Below are 18,444 nucleotides of genomic sequence, written 5' to 3' on the forward strand. Positions count from 1 at the left end.
TAGTCTAATTATTACCATATATGATGGGAAGTAAGTTAAAAATATGGAATGGTTTCTACACAAAGAATGACTTGAGTAAGTTAGGACCTGGTTAGAAGTGAGCAAGGTATAGGTAGATTTGATAGAGGTCTACAAAACAGCTATGACATGGAGACTGTGAATACGGATTGGCTGTTCCTCTTCCCCTCCAACACAAGAATTTTTTGGAAGGAGCATCAAGCAAAGGACTCTCATTCAAAATATACAGAAGGGGAAGGCTCCTCATACGTGGGATATAGCTCTACCAAACTCCTTGCCAAAGGATGTTGTGAGTGTAGAATTTCACACAGATTTCAGGGGATACTGGAAAAATGTTTGAGAAGTACTAAGCAGATCTAAATAGACCTACATTTTCCTAAATGGATAAGCCACATCAGTTCAGAAAATCCTCTGAGCTTAGAGTAGTTGGAAGTTGGGAGAACTTTTGGAGGAAGTATTGAACATGGTTACTCTGTTCTTACTCTTCCATGAGCATCTGCTTTTATCCTCTGTTGGATGTAGAACACTGGGAAAGACCCCTGAGCCAGTAAGACTGTATTTATTTGAAATATTTTCCTTTTTGTTCTGCTAAGTTTGTTTCTGTATGATGGTCAATGATGTTGTCACAGTTTTATTTTTAAATAAACAAAAATATTGTCTTGTCTATCTGTTTAGTGCCTCCCTAAAGATAACTGGCTAATGCTGGAGCTGCTGGAAGTATTATCATTGTGCATCATGACCTTTCTGGGATACAGCCTCAAAAAAGAGTCCCACATAGCATAACTCTGTTTGTCACAGTTAGCAACCTTTTCCTGGAAGAAGACTTAGCTAGAACTCCAAAGGCCTTAGGAAATGATAGTGTTTCTCATTAGCTGAAGTGTGCAAGTTGACACAAAATAAATCATAACTCTATGAAGGGCTCTTGTGGAGAACAATGCATTCATAATGATATACTACAAATGCTTTGTCAACTAATTCCAACATTTCAAATCTTGTGGTATGTTACAAAGTATCTGTGTTTTTGTTTCTTTGTTTTAATGCAGGAGAAAAACTGTATATAAGGCTCACAAGCTCAGGTAGCAGCTAATTAACCATGTTTACTAAACGCACAGTGATCACGAGCAGTGATGCTCATTCTGATCAGCTTCTGCAATTCAGAACACAGGAAGAAACCAAGGAAAATTGTGGACTGCTTAAAGAGGTGTTGCTCCATAGCTGCTTGACAATAAATTTTTGTAATTATTTACTCACGATAGTAAGATCAGAGCCAACAGGTTCTGTGCCCTTTGAACTCAATGGTAACATTTCCATTAACTGTGCAACATCAATCAGGTAAATGACCTCAGTGGAGTCATCCGAAAATTACACCATATAGAGCACCAATAGTGTGGCAGTTGGCTCCGCAGGTCCAAGGTGCAAAGCTTGCTCACACTAGCAAGTGATTCTAGCCAGATGAACAGGAACCTTCAGCAGAACGGTTAACGCACCATGGCCCCAAGGACAAGCACCACTTCTTTCTGCCATCGGTGGTAATGAACTACAAAAAGTTGTGTTAGACTTTTGCAGTCAATTATTTTGTGGCCACTATTATAAGTTTTTGTGCAAATGAGATCTCATCATCTGGCTCTCAGGTTACCATAACATTTTTTATGTCATAAGAATATAGGCCTGGATCTGAAAGAAATTCACCTCTGTGTGCCATTTCATAAATACCACTAAGTTATTCATTTTGCATTGTACTGGACCAGTAAAATGYAAAAATATTTCCATCTTTATAACTTTGCTGATAATTTTATCAAGTTGAGATAGGAGTGTGATTTTCCAAATGCATCTACAGTATATCCTTGCCCAGTTAGAGAATGGCAATGTTAATGACAGCTTGACCATACATCAACTTCATTCTCAAATACTTCACACTGTATATTTCAAATCTTGCTGATTTATCCCAGAAGATTTCTTTTCTTCTTCTTTTCCCCTTGTGATTATCACTGAGAGAGAAAGATCATCTTATTTTCGTCTTCTTTCAAGCTTGGTTTCCATAGTAGAAACTGAGGATGAAGGAAGATTATTACGAGGCAATACTTATCTTGATAGACTATTGCATGAGACAAGGAAACTGCTGTGTTGATCCACACAATTATTCCTCTAGTTTAGGAATACAACTTTTGGCAGGGACACATGCACAATATTTTGGAAGAAGGCATAACAGTTATTTTTGAGGTGCCCTTTCTCTTTCTAATCACAGGCATAAGGTTCAGGGTCTGAAATATGTGATGATACTAGTCTCTCATCATCTTAACTTGAATTATTTACTGTAGTGGCTGTTGAATTATTCAAGCCATTATAAAATCCAGGTACGTAATTTCAATATTGATAAGCTGGAAGAGAAGTGAGTGTGTACTGCTCATATGGCGCTCCAGAAAGCCTGAAACATCAGTTGTTCTTACTGTTTTGACACCATTGCTTCTCTGACAGGACCTAATCATATTCTCATCAAGTTTGTCCTGAATGATCTAGGTAGTTCCACATCAGATGTTGATTGTTCTCAGACCACAGCTGCTGTTGATTATTTTGGAACTGCCATTGCAGTGCAAAGCAATTCTTGTTCAGTGTGGATTTGTTCTGAATTGTGCATTTGTTTCACCAAGACTGAAAATAAATCTCATATTCATTTTTTTGGCACGGTCACATTGCTGGTATTAAAGAATCTTTTATTCTGCCTATGAGTTCAGTGACAAACCCCGATAGAGATGTCAGGTCTCCCAAATGACACCTACCTGTGGACAAAAAAGCACTCTGTCTGTGCACTGGTTGCTAGAAAGTTTGTTTTAGTAAGTAGAGTAAGGCATGGAAATAAACCATACAAAAAGATTTGAGGTAATAGGTGCAAATTAAAATATGTGACATGTTGTGCCTTCTATGTATTGGGACCATTATCCCTGAGGTACTCCAAGCAGCATATATGCAGTCCGTACTTGTAAGGTCTGACAGTGGGCATGCAGCTTTGATTTATTTGCAGGCCTAAATTCTGGCCCATGACCTCCTGAGCTTTTTTGTTCTGTTTAGTGGCTCCACCTTTTGGTGCTTTGTACGTAGGGGCCATTGGCCCTGGGGAGTTGGGATGCAACATGGAGATTGCACAAGAATCAGTCATTAAATTCCTGTCTTGGTCGATGGCCAAGTGCAGTTCGAGATGCATCATTAACTTCTCTGTGCCAAATTCTGAGCTTAGAAACACTCAAGTAAATTCAAAGTGACTCCACCGAAGCCAAATGGCAAAACCCAAAATGTTACTCATTTTACTCCATGTTTTTGCTAGTTGCCCTGAGGCAGAACTTGGTTCAAAGGTTTGAGAACTCAGTCCGGTACGTGAAATTACTCTACTCTCTCTAACAACAATGAATTTCAACACGGTTTTGTGTGAAGGGTGAGTGGAGAGGTGACTTGATATACCTCAGACAGGATCCCTGAGGATTATTAAATCTGGGGTGAATATAGCACATCAAAAGTTGTATTTTTTGGTTTTGTTTGTCATTTTCACCTGTTTAAATCCCAGTAGTGGTTTAGAGTGTAGCTAGAAATGTCCCCAAGTTGAGCTAAAGCCATTGCTTTGCTTAGTTGTATTTAGACCCCTGTAAGGCCACAGACTCATGAAGAACAAGCTCTGAACTTTTTCTTTAAAAAAAAGTGAAATTCCAAGATAGCAATTTGTGGAGGTATCTTATCTATGTTTGGTGTGGGAAATATGAGGCTGCCTGTTAGCTTAGTTAATCTCATTTGTTTTTAGAAAAGCTGGGGAATATCTAGGTTGATTTTGCTTAATCAAGGCCTAATATGAACTATTTCTCTTTGCACTGCACACAAAGTAACATTCACTGGGCCTTGAAGCTAATATGCTGTATTATGTGTTTTAATAAATGACATTTCATGTGACCTACATGCATTGAGTGCAACTGAGATGAGCTTAACTTCTGTGTTTGTGGCAGCTATATTCTTAAATTAATGCATAGATTTGAAATGGAGAGGGGCCTGAAGCTAATATTTTCATCCAGAACCAGCTATAATGCCTGTATCTGCCTTAAAGAAGTGATTTCCCTGGAGACACTGATCTCTTGCTCAGACACAGGTCTCAGTCACTTGGTGAGGGCAAAATCAGGTCAACAGGATGAGAACAGAAAGGCATCCTGACAGTGCCCATCAGGGATGCCTAAATAGAAAGGAATGCTGTGAAGGACACCATGGCAAACACAACTGGCTGGTAGCAGGGATAGTTCAATGCAAATGCAAATAAGGTAACAAACTGGTATTTTAATCTGAAACGCACTCCTAAACTGGAGCTCCACCTCCAAGACTGAGCAGGAGACATTTTTTGGATTGTTTGGGTGCCTATTTTCTCCTTAGCAGATTCAAAAGAGAGGTTATACTTTCTTTTGAAGGGCAGTATCTCCTTTACTTTAGATTATTGGAAGAGAGGCTACAGAAATGTAGCTTTTGTGAGTCAGAGAATCATAGCTTACTTTGGGGGCCTTGTATGGGCCAAAAGTGGTGATGTAAGCCTGCCTAAAAAACAACAACAAAAAAACCTCAAAACAACAAAAAAAAAAAACAAGCCCCTCAAGCCTAGGAATTACACTGACTTGTCTACCTTCAGGTAAGAAGACTGGATCACTACTGGCTTCCCAGGCTCTCCTTAGAAGAGCTGTCCCCATTATAAATTTAACATGCTTATCAATGGGACTGATTTCTTACTGTGTTAATCTTGTTTTATAACAACGTTACTCTGTTGGGCTGAAGAAATGTAAACTATGGCTATACATCAACACCATAAACTGTAATCCTTTTATTGAGAACAGGCCTAATTTTCTATGGATATGAAAGAAAGGGGAAAGAAAGGGGATGACAAGCATCAGCTGCTGTGTTACCTGCCCTGTCAGATAAGGTTGCATCCTACCCTGAAGTGTGGGTTACAAATTGGCACAGCAACACAGAGGTCTGCCTAGCTAAGTGTCTTGGGCAGAGGCCTGAGGAGAATGGGTAGTTCAACAACAGATCTTATTACAGAGCTGTCTCTTACAGTCTACAAACCTACCATAGCCACAAAATAATAAGTTGGCTGCATCCTGCTAAACAGAGCCCTTAATTCTCACCATCTTTCACCCAGATGAGTAGGACGTTTTTACCAGAAAGAGTGAGCTAAAAATGAAATAGGCACTCAAGAGACCAAGCCTCATGGGAGGCCAGGGAGAGTACTTAGTCACATTAGTTCTAAAGTGTCTCTTGAAAACAGGAGGGTAGTTTTGCTTCACACTTAGGACCTGGTGTGTTGAAGACAGCAATGCCTAAACACATTTACAAAATCTGGGGCAAATTCTAATAGTATCTATTATATATATGGGGAAAACTGAAGCAAAAGGAAGTGAAATGTTAGAGCTATAAATTGAGCCCTTACCAACAGAGTCAACATAAAAAATCTCCTCAGCTGATGCAGGCAAATAATGAGGTAGGACATCTTAATTTTTTTAAATCATAACTAACATAGACTTCTTGAGTTTTCCTAAGAAAAAATTTAAACGGGAAAGATCAGTCATTTAAACTGTCCTGTAGGCATTTTTAGATGTTCACATTTACTGTAYTGGTTATTTTCAGACATTTTTGCATAAAATCCTTGCCTCACTGTAGTCAGTGGCTTGTCTCCACTTGGGTGAAGGAAGGCCAAGAACAGCTTGAATCCACACGAGGTCACAGGGACCTTCTCATCTTATGGACTTCCTTCTTATGCTGCCTTTTTAAGCATATAGAAACATGCCTTTGCTCTGACGAAGTCTGACCAGCAGACCTGACATAGAGCTGAGGTGTTCTGCATGCTGTATTTGCCATGGCTCACACTCCTTCTAGTGAGGCTTGGCTGAAGACTGACATGGAAAATCAGGTTCCACCTATTTCCTCCAAAAGAAGCAGTCAGATCACATAAGCAATGAAAATGCTACTCCAAAAGTGCTCCTGGTCGGCTTGCTTTCTGCCTGATCTCAGTCTCATTAAAGTCAACAAAAAAACTCCCATTAATTTCAGTACAGAAATCATTTCTTACTCTGGAATTTTCTGCTTGAGGCTTTATCTTAAGGTTACATGCATAAATAACTTTCATAGGGTTAATAAATGATGACTTGATTCTCAAAGACGCCCCCCCCCAAAGGGTCAAAAGGTAGCTTACAACACCCTATAAAACACCTTTGACTAATGTAGTTACAGCATCCACAATAAATTCTGCTGATATGTGTATCACATTTATCATATCCATAAAGTATTTGTAAATGTAATATTACTATAAATCCTGACTAGCAAATCAAGTAACTTTCTTGTCAGAAAGCTGTGCATGAAGCTTGGAAACTCAAGCCGCTTCTGACATCTGCAATGCAAACTCAGTTGTTAGATTGAATGTTACTTTATTTATGAAACATATTTCTGGCAGATTATGAGATAAGAATTTCGTGGATGGAGAATACCCCATATTTACGGAGAAAACATCTTTTCTCATTTAGCTTTACCATTGCAAAAAGAAAAAAAGAAAAAAAGGCGGAGGGAGAGAGAACTAAATATTCATGATTTCAAGCAAAAATATAAGAAATGACAGGAAAACTGTGAGAAAGGAAAACAGGTTTGATCAATTTTGGCCACTGTTTCCCCCTCACTCCTGAATTTGCTCTTAATAATGAGTGTGAGGTCATTATCACAGAAYTGTGGAATGGATGAGGTTGGAAGGAACCTCTGGAGATCATCTAATCCCATCCTCTCCCCTTCCCATCCCCTTGACACTCTCCTTTAAGGCATTTATAGACACTGATAAGATCCCCTCTCAGTCTTCTCTTCTCCAGGTTGAACAGGCTCTTGCAGCCTTTCCTCACAGGGTAGATACTCCAGTCCCCTAATCACCTTGGTAGCCCTATGCTGAACTCTGTCCAGTAGTTCCATGTCTCTCTTGTACTGGGGAGCCCAGAACTGGACAGTGTACTCCACATGTGGCCTTACTAGATCTGAGTAGTGCGACAAGATTACCTCCCTTAACCTACTGGCRAGTTCTTCCTAATGCATCCCAGGAAACTATTGGCCTTCCTGTCCACGAGGGCACATTGCTGGCTCATGGTTAACGTGTCAACCAGGACTCCTAGATTCTTCTCTGCAGAGCTGCTTTCCAGCAGGTCAGCCTTTAGCCTGCACTGTTGTATGGGATTATTCCTCCCTAGATGCAGGACCCTGCACTTGCCCTTATTGAACCTCATGAGATTCCTCTTTGCCCAGCTCTCCAGCCTGTCCAGCTCTCTCTGAATGGCAGCACAGCCCTCAGGTGTATCAGCCATTCCTCCCACCTTGGTATCATCAGCAAACTTGCTGAGGGTGAAATCTGTCCCTTCATCAAGGACACTGATGAATAAGTTGAATAAAACTGGCCCCAGTGCTGAGCCCTGGAGGACACCGCTAGCTAGAGGCCTCCAACTAGACTCTGCACTGCTGATCACAACCCTCTGAACTCTGCCTTTCAGCCAGATCTCAATCTACCTCACAGTCCACTCATCTAACCAATACTTCCTGAGCTTAACCAGGAGGATGCTATGAGAGACAATGTCGAAAACTTTGCTGAAGTCAAGGTAGACAACATCCATGGCTCTCCCCTCATCTACCCAGCCTGTCATTCCATCACAGAAGGCTATCAGATTGGATAAGCATGATTCTCTTTGGGGAATCCATGCTGATTAGTCCTGATCACCTTCTTTTCCTCCATGTGCTTAGAGATGACAACCAGAATGAGCTGTTCCATCACCTTTCSAAGGATGAAACTACAGGCCTGTAGTTTCCTGGGTTCTCCTTCTTGACCTTTTTGAAGACTGGAGTGACACTGGGTTTCTTCCTGTCCTCAGGCACCTCTCCAGTTCTCCACGACCTTTCAAAGATGATGGAGAGTGGCCTGGCAATAACATCTGGCAGCTTCTTCAGCACTTGTGAGTGCATCCTGTTGGGAATCATGGATTTGTGGATGTCAGGTTTGCCTAAATGATCTCTAACCTGATCGTCCTCAACCAAGGGAAAGTCTTCCTTTCTCCAGACCTTCTCTCTTGTCTCCAGGCTCCGGGATTCTTGAAGGCTGCCCTTAACAGTGAAGACTGAAACCAAGAAGGCATTCAGCAACTCTGCCTTCTCTGTATCCTTTGTCACCAGGGCCTCCACCCCTTTCAGCAGCGGGCCCACATTTTTCCTAGTCTTCCTCTCTTGCTACTGATGTATTTGAAGAATCCCTTCTTGTTGTCCTTGATATACCATGCCAGATTTAATTCCAAATGAACATAGCCTTCCTTATGGGCTCCTCCACCATCTGTGTCAAAAAGTTATCATCAATACTCTACAGGAGCCTCCTGGACTGTTTGTGCCTAGCTGTGTTGCCTTTCCAGCAACAGAGTGGTTGAAGACCCCCATGAGAACCAGGGCTTGTGATCATAAGACTACTTCCAGCTGTCTATAGAAGGACTCATTGACTTCCTCTTCCTGATCAGGTGGCCTGTGGTAGACATCCAGAATAGTGTCACCCATGTTAGCCTACCCTTTAATCCTTACCGATAGGCTCTCAATTTGCTCTTCATCCATTTCTAGGCACAGTACACAGTAGGCTCAGTACATTCCAGCTGCCCTTTCACATGAAGAGCAACTCCACCACCTCACCTTCCTGGCCTGTCTTTCCTAAAAAGCATGTAGCCATCCATGACAGCATTCCAGTCATGTGAGCTATCTCACCATGTCTCTGTAGCTGCAATGAGATCATGGCCCCACAACTGCACACAGATCTCTAATTCCTCCTGTTTATTTCCTATGCTGCATGCATTGGTGTACAGGCATTTCAAAGAGGTAATCAGGCATGCAGGTTTCCCAGGAGGGGTGCAAGAGATCCTCCATATCCATGTCCCATACACACTTCCCAAGCTGCATACACCCACTGGAGGCATCCCAACTTGAGTTGTGTTATGTTGACTACCCTGTCTCTATGACTCTCCCCATTCCCCATTTTTCCAGATTTAAACCCCTCCTTATCAGGCTGGCCAACCGATTGGCCAAGCCACAGAGTGTGGTGTGCCTAGTGAGGTGGATCCCATCTCTCCCCATCAGCTGTTGATCTTCAAACAGGGTCTCATGGTCATAGAAACCAAAACCCTGTTGCCAACACCAGCAGTGCAGCCAGCTATAGCTTGGAAAATCCATCTTCTCCTCCTTCTATCCCTCCCCCTCACTGACAGGATTGAGGAGAAGATCACCTTGGCTCTCAGACTCTTGGTCTCCATCCTCAGTTCTCTTAAATTCTGTTTGATGGTTTCCAATTTGCCCTTGGTATCATTAGTGCCCACATGGAATAGCAGCAGAGGGTAATAGTCCAATGCGTGGACAAGCCTTGGCAGTCTTTCCATGACATCTTGTATTTGAGCCCCTGGAAGGCAACAAACCTCTCTAGACAAGGTTGGAAGATAGGTGCCTCTGTCCTCTGCAACAAGGAGTCATCCATAACAATCACTCATCACTTCTTCCAGGTGTTCCTGCATGGCACAGGCTCTGTTGGCTCAGTTGCTTCTGAGCCATGCCTGGCTCCTTCTCAGCCTGGAGGGCATTAAACCTGTTGCAATGGAAGACTCCATTGAAAGTCTTCAGGAGTAAGAGCCTTTCTCCTCCTACAAGTGACCTGTTTCCAGCCTTCTACAGTGTTATGATGTACTGTTTCACACAGCACATAGCAACTCTTTCAGCAACTCCATTGCTGTGGGAGATTGGAACTCCCCGAGCTGTATGCTTTCTGAGAACACCATGTCTATCTTTTGCTCATCTTCTCAGATGCTATGCAGCCTACAGACTCAACTCCTTTGCCTGACAATACAATTCGTCAACAACAGCATACCTTCTGCAGGAGAGCTTATTGTCAGCCCAGGCCTCACGGAGAGTCCCCAAGCATTTCCTGCAGCCTGAGACTGTAGAGGGTCTGCCTCTGACATGGTTGATACAGTGACTCCAATAGCTATTGGGGAATGTGCTCTGTGGCATGTCAGGACCATATCTGAGGAATTGTACACTACTAAGATTGGAAATGAAGGTGCCTTCTTGCACCCTTCCGCATGAACAGCCACACAGACTGCTGCATCTGTTCACTGCCTCTGTTGGCTACTCTATGTGTGCATCTACTCTAAAAATAGCGGTCATCCGTCACTCACTATGTCCAACAGATTTTCTTACATGAACAGATATGGTAATTTCTTTCACCTTCACTGTGAAATAAATTCCAGGACTATTTGTGAAGCACTCAAGCCTTTAGCTTGCAGGGAACAGCACAGATGAAGTCACCCCTTTGAAGTGTTTGGAGCGGCATGGCTGGAAGCAGGCACTTTGTCTTTATGTGGGCAAAGCAGGAGCTGCATGCAAAATCGCAGTGTCAAAGGGAGAATGGGGACACTGCTACTGCAGGAAGCGGCCAGTGGCCATAGAGACACCAGCCCTGGCTCTGTGCTGAGCTGCCAAGTGGTATGGCAATTGGAGGCAGTGATAACCAGAATGACTCTTTCTCCCTCTAAGGTGTGTGAGATGGCTATAGCAATTGCATCAAAATGCAAACTCCAGCTCTGGAGTACCAACTCTGTGCCCAACTCATTTGCCCTGCACAGGCCCTTGTGACCAGTTCAGGTTTTACACCTTGAGCCACTTTCCTGAAGGTTGTTCGGAGCTAGGAGAGCTTTTAGGAATGGTTCCAGTCATGGGCCATGATGACTATTAGCTTTCCTTAGAGAAGAATGGGGAAGGTTGTATATTAAAGGACCTTCCACTTCTTGCATGCCCATCCAACAAATTTGCATAGCCATTGTAGACAAAATCCTTATATCCGCATTCCAAAGAGACACAAAAAATAGTGGCCATAGCTGGTTATCATTATTCACTGATTGTGTTAAATGTGTTTTGGGGACATTGAGGCTCAAGAGGGACATGGTCCTTGTCTCCAGCCTTTTGGCTAAGAGCACTGCACCATGGTAAATTTGACCCAAGGGGTTTATAAACCAGAAAAGAGATGCTGCCCTAATGCACCAGAAATCTGTCCAGACTGCACTTACTTTCTGTGTGACACTCCATTGTAACTTTCCATGCTTTCACCCACAATGTTTTTGCATCATTGCTCCCTAAAAACATACTCCCTCCCCTTCCATTAAAAATAAGGTTATCTGAGAACACATACAAATARATTTTAGATATATAAACAGAGAGGCTAGGAGTCATATCCCTAATATAGATGAATGTATCCTAAAAATTTTTGGAAACAAAATTTGAGTCCTTCTAGATCTGCATCTTCTGAATGGTCTTGCTATCTCTTGTGGAAATCACAATGGCAGATGAGCCATACAGTGCAGCCCCAAGTGCAGGGGCTCAGCTTTGCTTTGATTAAACAAACCAGGAAGACACTTTCACAGACATAAGCTCTCCCCTGAGGCCACCTTGTTCCAGCCTCCCATTGTATCCAAAACCTTGTGTTCAAAGCTCGACTGCACTAACCTGCAGTCCTCAGATGAATTGAGTTGCTCTTGGACCATGTAGAGGTAAGAGACAATTTTTGAACACTCTGAAGCTCTGGTCTTACTACTCTAAGTCATCCAGGAATGTGCTGCAGATGAACCATCACCTCCATTACCCATGGTTAGTAAAGAGCCAAGCAAGAAAATAAACACAAGTGGTTGCAGGAAGGTCCTATTTGGAGTCATCTGGGAATGAATCACAGCACAATGATTCCCCTTGTCATATCTCCTGTAGGCTATCCTGGTGCTGGCAGGCATATTTTCTTCAGCAGCTCTATCCGGGCCTGTGCTGGGATGTGTAGGCTGCATTAGGGTTCATGCTCTTCCATAAGAAAATCAATGCTGCCCTCCTGCGGCCTCTGGCTCTCTTAGGGCCAAGTGGAGGCTGCATTTTCCAATACTATTGAATTTTTCTGCTCTGGAGAGGGATGGAAGAGCCAAGAAGTAATGAGATTTACCCACTCTGTACTTACTGGGGTTATTCACACCTTCTCCAACTTTGACACCTAAATTAGTTGCCTAATTGTGAAGCTGCAATTGCTGATCTAGTCAATCAAAAAAAAAAAAAAAAAAAAAAAGTAAGAGCTCAACTGAGCAGTTCTTCATTGCTCTTTGGAAGAACTTGCCTTTTTCCCTCAACTAGATGGTCAACACAAGCCTCAAAAGATAGGAGCCTGAACAGCCATTAGTGCCTGCACAGTCTCTGGGCAATGGCGCAGCAGCCTACACAGGCTCCTCTGCAGGTTGATTTAATCTGCAGCATTCATTTAGGACTACTCCTGTTCCACACAAATACAACCAGTCCTTGTGCTAAAAATCCTCAGGCCATTTCTGATGACCTGTTGGGCRCTAAGGGCTAGAGCTGTCTGCATTGCTGTTACTGGACTTTGAGGAGGCAGGACTTACAGTGAAGGAATTTTAAGACAACAACAGTTGTAGATCAAGCAAATGTGCTATGCTGGGTGACAGCTGGTGAGGTGGCGATGCATTAAACCATGCTAAATTCTGTATTGAGTTTAAGTCTGCAGTAACCCTGAAGTAATTGTGATAACTTTGGACTCAGTCTGGTGCATTGGAGAACAGAAGCTGGCCTTGTGATTATACGAAAAAGTGCAACAGATTTCAGAGTACCAGGAAAAGCACAGTGAAGGCAGAGTCAAGCCCAGCAGTGCCAATCTGCTCTTTCCCTCCTTTTCTAGTAAGATTTTTTGGGTCGGCTTCTTAGATCACATTTCTCTATTTGTAGAGTGGTTTACAGGTTTGCTTTTACAAAAGAGGCCCAGATTGCTCTCATTCACACCATTGCATGCTCATTTCAATGCAGTTCATCTTTCCTCAGACTTTCATAAGCAGGACAGAAATCAAAAGGGTTTATGGTAGCTGAGGATCAGGTGAATTAGCGAGTATGCCCGGTTCAACAGATGCATGGGGAATGTGATGACCAGTAAGATGCTGGGCTGACTTCTGTCCTCATGCACAAATCCTGCTAACATCAGTGGATGGTAGGAATGCACATCTGAGGGCACAATTTGGCACGTTGAGCCTTTCCTCTCCCCCAGCTTCAAGACTGTAGTCAGGAAGGGGAACCAGGAGTCATGAGGAATCTCTACAGAGGACAAGACTGTTCTTGCAGGAGGCCTTATTCTATTTTTGATTGTATTTTAGTGCTTATCAGATGTGGAGGTCACAGAAGGAATAATTAAGCCCAAGCGAGATATTACTTATGGTGAAAAAAGAATGGGCATGTAAGCATGTTGGTATTGAGAGACTATACTTGTAGCAGATTGAGATTTATTGTAAATAGGGCTAGATTTGAGCTGCCACCTTTGAAATAAGAAAGGCACAGTGGCAATATGGCTGCTGTGCATCCTCTGTATGTGTGCACTGGCTTTAGCAGCAGTGGGTAACACTATCGTAACACTAGTCCTCGTACATTGTTAGCGACCCTGTACTGGGGACATGCAATAAGCTACTTGTCTTTAGGCTGGTTTCAATGAGATGGCTGTGCACCCCAAAATACCTCAGCAATTGGTGTAATGGCAGCTCAGTAAAAAGAGAATAAAATAAGGACAGGCCACTCTGGATGGAATCTGTTGAATCTAGAAGGAATATATTGAGCTAAAGGGCAAGGAGCCTGCTGATACACCATCACGAGGTGCGCTTTGTGCTTTAATGGGGAAAAAACACTTCAGACCYGTTACTCTAGTTTCATGTCTGTCAGTTTAGCTTTATTTAAGGTCTGTTAGACTAGCTCTTTTGGCTGGGACAGAATTCTCTTATTAAAAGCTATATTTAGCTAATGAGTCATTTCACTAACCAAAGTGGAAAGCAGGTCTGCTGTTGCAATAAAACTTTTACAATCTCATCTGAGCAAGGCAGGTCTCACTCTACCACTTTCTCTGTGGACTGTATGTTCTGATGAAACTCAGCGTGCATTTCCTGATGATGGTGCTATTTCTTTCTTCCAAAACAGTGTCATTCAGAAAAACATCTGCTGATACAGATCTTACATTAGCTCAATGAAGCAAAGCTTCACTGGAATTGATGTGATGTGCACTCTTATGCTAGCTGATGCTCTGTATCAATAAAGCTACAGGAATTTAAAAATTCTCAGCAACGGAAAACTGAGTTAGATTCCTTCCCTGTTGTAGTTAATATTGTGTGACCTTTTTTCCTGTACTTTCTCCTACATGTAATTTAGCATATGAGCACTTCAGGGAAAAGAAGAAGAAGTAAGTATCCTTAGTTAAGTAAGGATCTTTTGTGAAATGAGGTAGATTAAGTGACTGGTTTTCACCAGAGAATATTGTATATTCAGTTCTGCAGACTCTTTTAAAGTGCTCAGCCCTCCCCTAAATTGTGAATTTGGCTTAGAAAGGATTAAAAATGGGGACTCCTTTTCATTTAGCCTCTTTCTGTTTCCCCCAGCATAGTCTAAAGACTCAGGTCAGGCTTTTGCTTCAACTGTGAGAGTGCTAAAAGCTCTCTTCATACCTTTAAAAATGAAAGCATTCACTGGATTTCAGCAGTGAGATGATAGGAAAAATGCCAGGTATTGTGAGACCCGAGTCAATGTTTTAAGAGTTGGCAATGCTGTCCTCTCAAATGCAGGGCGCTGGCTGGCTCACAAAAGAAAGYCTGATTGTGGGGCCTTTTATCATACTGGTGTGTTTTGGCACAACTGCTCTCTTGGGGCGAAAGGGATTATTTGCAAGAATGAACAAATGCAAGAGTTGCCTCTGTGTAGGGCTTATGTCTGAGTGAGCTTTCTGTTTTTGTAAGGTTAAATGTTTCCTCTATAGTTGCACCGAATGGCGCCTTTCTCTGCAAGGTGGCATATCTGAAATCAGGGGGGATGCACATGGCCCATTAGAGATGAGTCTTCCTAGGCAGGAGTGATGGCTAATCTTACTGAGAGGGTCTGACTGAAAATGTTTTGCCTTTGGTGTTTCTCACATGACGTAGGTTGGTCCCAAGATGCCATATAGTTTGTCTGTCAAATGGTGGAAGTCACGGAGAGAAGGGCTCCTGGGTGCTAAAATAAAGACATGGTCTTTGTAGCAGCAGACACCACTAAAACAACTTGTGCCTCAGTCTTTATGTATAAAAAATAACAGCAATTCTCCTGTTTTACAGAAGTCTTACAGGAATTAGGCCCATACACGCACTGACAGCCAGCAGTTTGCCAAAGATGTCTTTGGCCTGCAGGTGTCTGAGAGCAGGGCATGGCTCTAGTGGGGTAAGCAACATTAAGAACGTACAGCTTAATGAAGGGCATTGAGCAGCCAGGCGTCTCCTGTGTCAGACATCTAGGCTGAAGATCTTGTGCTCTCTTGCAGCCTCCCTCCTCCCCCCCCACAATAGGTTAGCGGGGACAGATGTGTTTCCCTTCCATCTCTCCATTCCTCCGTCCCTCTATCCCTGCACTCCTCCCTGCAGTCAGTAGGTGTCAGCAGAACTCAGGCCAATGCTCCCAGCCTCACCCACATGCGTATGTTTGGCAGACCCCTGTGTAAAAAAAAAGGTCTAGTGAAATCCAAAGGAAATATTTGGCAAACACATCAGTTTGCAGGAGGCAGCGCAAGTACAGTACTACGAGAGTGCTGCTTGGGAAGTTTTTCCTCTGTCAGTCGGCATAACCTCACTGACACCAACAGTGCACTGTGTAAAGCTAATGAAGGGAGGTTTATGTCTGATCGGAATGTATTCAGCTTCAGCAAAGCTTTCCTTTGATCAGGGATAGCATTGTGGTGCAAGTGCTGTATACAGCACAGACCTCAGCTGTAAAGTTCCAGTAATATTGAGTCTTAATTTTTATAGTACTTTAGACTAGTCCTCCATATGTGACAGACAAATTCACCACATTCTGACTTTGCTGATGCTGTGTTGTTTAGCCTGGGGCAGATGGCTTCATCTTATGGGCCAGAGTTTGTGTATCTATAAAATAAAGCTGGCAATGATCACCAATCAGTCTCCCAGGGCTATAGCACAGGCTATTTATTTCATACCTTCACTGAACAATTAAAATACAGTAGGAAAGGAAATATTATGCCCTGGGATGGGCACGTTTGTTCAGCATCTGTGTTATTAGCCTCTTCAGGTTGAATTTCAAAAATGACAGCTATGCCTTCTTATAAAGATTGCTGATGGGTATAGTTAGGGAACAATGCTGCTTTTTATAAATGAGCTGTGAAACCCATAGCGACTATCTTTCAAGATCTAGACTAAGTAATTGAATGTGTGCACGTATAATCAAATTGTCTTGTATAGCTGCTCTGTTCTGAGCTGGAGAAAGCTGCATGTGGCAGGTTGATTGACATGATCCAGTTATGTCAAGTGCATTGTTTCTGAAGTAGTGCAGTATGTTTTGGAATTAAGCAAATATGAATGATAAGTGACAGATCTCTTGTGAAGACAGGGCTTTGTCTCTGGCCCTGCCAGTGCTTGCTATGTTACCTCTAGGGAATCATGCATAGCTGGGCTCCACCTGGAAACCAGTTTCAGGGTCTGCGTGAAGGAGAGCAGTGAAAGATCCTGAAGTCCTACTGTCCAGGCCTCATGATGTCTTATACAGTGAGGAGGAAGATAGATGCAACATTCAAGCTAGTTACTCTAAGCTAGTTACAGAAAAGGGATCTGAATACAACTCCGTTTCTTTTTATCAGCCAAGGTCTGGCAGCCCCGTGAACAAGAGACCTAAATACTTCTTCAGTCTTTTGACTTAGGCATCAAAGAAATATAAGCCACTGTAGGAGAGCTGACTATGGCCCTTAATACCTCTATGCTTCATTGCTTTTTTTTTTTTTTTAAGATACAGATTAGGGTACTTCTCAGCCGTGCTCTGTTTTCAGCTTTTCAGTAGGACTTGTATTTGTTTGCCTGGGTGTGATAAGATATTCCTATCAAAGGATGTTCCCGTTATTTTGATGTTATAATGATTTATAATCATAAAACAGTTCTAGACATGGTGTTCCACACAAGTTTAATGCATCATGAGTATATTACCTGCAGATTACTTGCCGCTGCTTTCTATTTATATCTTTAAAAGGTCCTTGTTTCAAATTTCACTAGAGAAAAATAGGGTGAATCTCATTCTGAGTCAGGGATTGGTGAAGAAATAAATAGATCAGTATATTATGCAGCAAAAATATATGCTGGGTTTCAAACCCAGGCATAGTAGGATCAAAGCTGATGTAGTTTTTAGAAAAAGAGTTAGATATGTCGGAAAGGCCTGCAGTTCATGGTAAAAAAAAAAAAAAGAAAAAAAAGAAAAGAAAAAGAGAAAGAGAAAGCACCAGTGCTCTTTTCTGAAACTCTAAATTTTACCATAATTTCTTACCTTGACTGTGAACTAAATACAGAAGACTTCACCATTCTCTTTTATCAGTTCTTACTGGGGCAGAAGACTGAGCAGATAGGAGTTTATGGACAGGCAGGAGAGTAAGGAAAATGACGGGAAAAGAAAAAGCAATAGTTAAGTGAGGAAAGATAGGTCTGTGTAGAAGGATGGAGGAACACAGTGGGAAGGAAATCTGACAGGAATGATTTTGAAAGAGGCATGGATAAACGCCTGCTATGTGTTGGGCCTGGACAGTTTGCCTGGAGAGACTTATTATAAGTTAAATTGAAGACTTATTAAAATTTAAATACACAATATAAGGTGGAGATGTAACCGCATACCATTAAAGAGAGAAATGGGATTGAAGCCTGAGGAAATGAGAAGACCTGTGCATGGCTGAAGTGGGGAGCAGGAAAGGGATGATATAATCGTAAGTCCTTCTATGGGATGTAAGAAGGTATGAAAGAGTGTATTTTGGGAGTTGGAAGGCCATCATGTTTTTATTAGTGAGGAAGAAGGACAGTGCTTTCAAAAGCCATTTAACGAGAGGGATAGAATGGGATGATATGTAGAAATATAAAGCTTTGACTCTAAGACAGTACAGTTATGAAGCAGTTGTGGAGACAAGTGGGAAGTAATATACTGATGAGGCTGTATCATATACAGAAGGTTATTTTTATTTTTTTATTAATCATTTTCTGTGATAAAATGGAAAAATGACAGGGATGGTCCAAAATAAAGTTGTCAGTTCACATCATATTTCAGCTTCCAAGTGAGACAACACTTATTTTCTTCTGCATCCAACACAGAAGTCTCCAATAGCTGCATTGAAACAGAAGGATCCTGTTAGTCTATCTTGATAACAGCCTCCATACAGTTAACTAGGAAATGAATATTTGTGCAGTTGCTAGCAGATCCTCAGCCCACACATTGAGGCTAACTCAGCCAGAGCTCTTCAGTGAAACTGCACAAATGATTTTTAACAAGGGTTTGGAGACAGGTAAG

The sequence above is a fragment of the Rhea americana genome, unplaced genomic scaffold, assembly GCF_003343005.1.
Source record: "Rhea americana isolate MKP2758 unplaced genomic scaffold, rheAme1 scaffold_228, whole genome shotgun sequence".
Classification (NCBI taxonomy): Eukaryota; Metazoa; Chordata; class Aves; order Rheiformes; family Rheidae; genus Rhea; species Rhea americana.